Raw genomic sequence first — 3,969 nt, forward strand, 5'->3', positions numbered from 1 at the left:
TTAATATTAAATGTGTTATTTAATTAGGCTTGGTTCTGGTGAGCATGTACAAGACGTCAGCTTTTTAAATAACTGTGTGTATTGGATCATACACATTTTAGAAATACTCTCTCAAACTTCCCGCATTGGTACCTCACCAGGGAGGTAGAAAACAGCAATAGCATTGAAAAAGTGTGATTGTAGTTCTGCTCTTCTGCAATATATTTCTACAATATCTTTAACATCTTCTTTAACATTGTTTTAAAGGCTGGGACCAATATGGTGGAATATCTCCAACACACGGACATTGAGAGACTCGACCCCTTTGTGCTGCTGCTCAGAGACCAACTCTCAGTTGTCTCTGAGTAGGCTATGGATCAACTTCCTTTCCTAATATGAAGGAGACCATGGATACAAAACCTATGAAAAACAGGTGATTATTGTTATTCTTCTCATTATAAACTACTTAATACATCTCTCCCATAAAGTACAACAGGATAGTGGTGACGTCATTCAGGATTGGATTGCCATTGGTCAAAAGCCCTCTGAGAGAAATTGTGTGGCGACACTCCACACTCTTAGAAGAAATTGTTCTGCACAGAACCATAAAGGGTTCCTCGAGTAATCGCTCTGGTGGATCCCTTTATGGTTCTATGTAGAACCCCTTCAAAGGGGTTACATGAAGAACCCCCAAACATAGCGTTCTACACAGAACCATTCGTTTTAAAATGTTATATATAGAACCCATTCAAAAGGGGGACACGTGCTATACCTGAATTTGTTTTCCAAATACAATCTTTAAAAAATGTATGAGTTCATATATACAAACACACATACACAACGTAGAAATCGCACTACTAGTGAAGTAACTTCATTTACATTATATGCCACAACTCCTCAATTTGGAATGCAAAAACAAGACATCTGATGTAAAAGTGTAAACTAATTACGAACAGCACTTTTGATTTTTATCTTCAATTCAGGGGCTACTTATTCGAACAGTAAACTGTATTCTCTCTTCAGAGTGACTGGAATGTTTTTGCCTACATTCAACTTAAATATGAAAGTTTCCAAAAACGGCATAGTTTTCTTTAAGGCTATTCAATGCCAAACACAAAATTCTCTCTGCTTTCAGTGCTTGTCCTTCAGCACAATTACACAGGTTCATGATGTTCTCATTTCAATACATTGTTTTCTTATTTAAACTATTTGACTTTGAGCTTACATTGAGAATAAAATCACTTTTGCAAGTAAAACCTGGCCAAGAAAGGAAGCAGCACTACAATAAAACAATACACAGAATACAAAGCAGTTCCTTCAAAAGTGAAAGTGATAAAGAGTGATGTCTGTCAGTAAATTACGTTGAGATACATATTGGTTATTTTGAATTAGGAGTCCAACTTCAATAACTTCTATTAACAAGCCAAAATACAGATCAGAATTACGGGTAATTGAAAATAATATGTAGCGCCTAGGTAAGCTTGGATGTGTTCAGAGAAACACTAAAAACGGACCTTCCTCACACCCGTCTTGTTGAGGTGGACGTGGTCATACAGGTGATGTGGCTGGATGTCTCAGTGGTGTGCCAGGTGGACGTTGGGGAGGAGGGCACATCTTCGGGATACTTCTGCGTTGATGGCCTGGATGATGTGCAGGGGCACGTCTGTGCGGGGCAGCAGTGTGGAGATGGTGATTTTGGCAGTTTGGAATTCCTCTGTGGCTTTCTTTGCCACCTGTCTCAGGGCTGAGGCCACATCGCCCCTGCGGGCACTCAGGTCCTTAGTGCCGGTGTGGATGAGGATGTGTTTGACCTGGCACAGCCTCCTCTTGGAGAGCAGCTCCAGGGCTCTCTGTGCTGTCGGGCACCAAAGCTTTTTCACTTTTCGCCCAGGGAAGAGGCGCCTCTCATCCAGGAACTTCCCATTGGAGTCGCTCAGAATGACCACCTCTGTGTTGACCTGCCACTCCGGGTTTTGCGTCGGGAGTGGTGGGGGCAGCGGGTGTGTTTTAGGGGAGTGGCGTTTCAGGGGTTTGTGTATTAGTGGCAGGTCTGGTGATAGTGGGGGTGTCAGGAGTGGTGGGGAGTGTGGGTGGATCAGTGGGTGCGTCAGGGGTTGTAGGTGTTGTGGGGTCAGTGCAGTGCAGTCTCTGTGCTCCTCTCTTAGCTTCTCCAGCTGGCTCTGCAGGCTCCTCAGCTGGCTGTGCTGGGGTGTCCTGGTCAGCTCCTCCCTCGCTCTGTGCAGCTCCGTCCTCAGGGTTTGTCTCTGCTCCTCCTGGTCTCTCACTGCTGCTCTCAGCTCATGGATCTCAGCCTTGTGGTGCATCTTTAGTCCCTGAACTCCGCAAACTTCAGCTCCAGCACTGATAGGCATTCCTTTAGTGTTTTAATGTTGCTGGAGAGTTTTGGGGAGACAGGGGGGCAGTCTGTGGGAGATGGGGCACTGTCTGGCTCCGTGTGGCTGGGGGCAGACTGCAGGGTGGCCGGCTCTGGCTCGTGTTTCTCTACCTCAGTCTGCTGCTTTGAGGTGTGGAAGCCGAGAGATAATTGGTCCAGGCTGCTCTCGCTGCCCTGCACCATGATGGTCCCGTTGTGGTATACATTAAAAGTGAGCATCACACTGTCTGTGTCTTTCTCTACCAGCACTGAGATCTGCCTGCCTCTGCTAATGCCCCTCTTGTTGTTATTGGGGTATGTCTGGCACAGGGTTTTGTGAAAGGCGGTGGGGTACTGGGTGTAGAACAGTAGATTGTTCTTGACCCTGTTTTCTCCTTTACCGGTGTAGTCTAGGATGAGGGTCTCAGGAGATGCTCTCATCACAGCTTGTTTGTAGTCCTTCTTAGCCTGTGCAGAGAATGTCTTCAGGGTATCGGATTTCAAAAGGCAGCTCTGCAGTCAGACTGCTGTTCGATAGATTTCTATCAGTCTCAGTGGCAGTTGGGCTCTCTCCTACTGTCACTCTATTCAAATTGGAGCTCTGCATTTTCATTGGCTGAGTCAACTACTGAGAATGCTTATTTATTTTATTAATACATATTTTTTTGTTTAATTATTTGTCTCTATAGGTGAAAGGTCTTACCTCCAATTCTTGTCTTCAGCTTTTCTTTTCTGACTTTTCTTCCTGAACTGTCTCTCTGCTTTCTTCTTTTTGTGTTTCTCTTAAAATTATTATTTTTTGAATACTTTTTCTTCTGAATTTCTATTCCATGTCTTCTGTGTATGTTTATAGTGCTATATATTCATTTGTAAATGACAAATTAAATCCGCTTATGTATAAAAACAAATGTTTTTTAGGAGCTCATATTCCTCTCTCTCTCTCTCTCTCTCTCTCTCTCTCTCTCTCTTTCTCTCTCTCCCTCTCAATTCAATTCATTTGTATTGTCAAAGCAATTGGACATACATACATATACATACATACATACATACATACATACATACATACATCTACACGGAAAATAAATAATAGAATTATGAATCACAATAAGATGTAATGAAGTACAGAAAATGAAAATGTAAAAAAATGTGATCTTTAATACATACAAATAAAGAAAATAGGTTTACTATTTCCAGATTCCTTTTTTGAAATACAATGACATGCATAACAAACAAGTATTTACATTATATTTACAGCCGGTGCTCGTGTGTCACTGTGTCCCTCAGGCTGTGGTAGGCGCTGACATATTGGGCAGCCAGGGTGGCTGTGTGTCCCTCCCCCAGGAGGACTGGCGTTTTTCTTTTTTCTCAGTTTTGTCACAGGTTGGGTGGGCATCCATTATGTTGTTACAGAATTTGTCCCTTCTTTTGGGCTAAAGCTTTCCGTGGAGGGGAACGTGGATCAGTTTGTACCATTTTTGGGAGAATCTGCCTTGTTGGGGCGGAGCTGTGACCAGGTGAACAGCAGATCGGGCATAGGTGGGCATGTGGGCAGAGGAGTTGGAAGGCCGGTCAAGCAAATAAGCTTGCTAAGGTACGCAGCAGCAGCAAGCATCCCC

Source organism: Amia ocellicauda, unplaced genomic scaffold (genome assembly GCF_036373705.1).
Source record: "Amia ocellicauda isolate fAmiCal2 unplaced genomic scaffold, fAmiCal2.hap1 HAP1_SCAFFOLD_38, whole genome shotgun sequence".
NCBI classification, from domain to species: domain Eukaryota; kingdom Metazoa; phylum Chordata; class Actinopteri; order Amiiformes; family Amiidae; genus Amia; species Amia ocellicauda.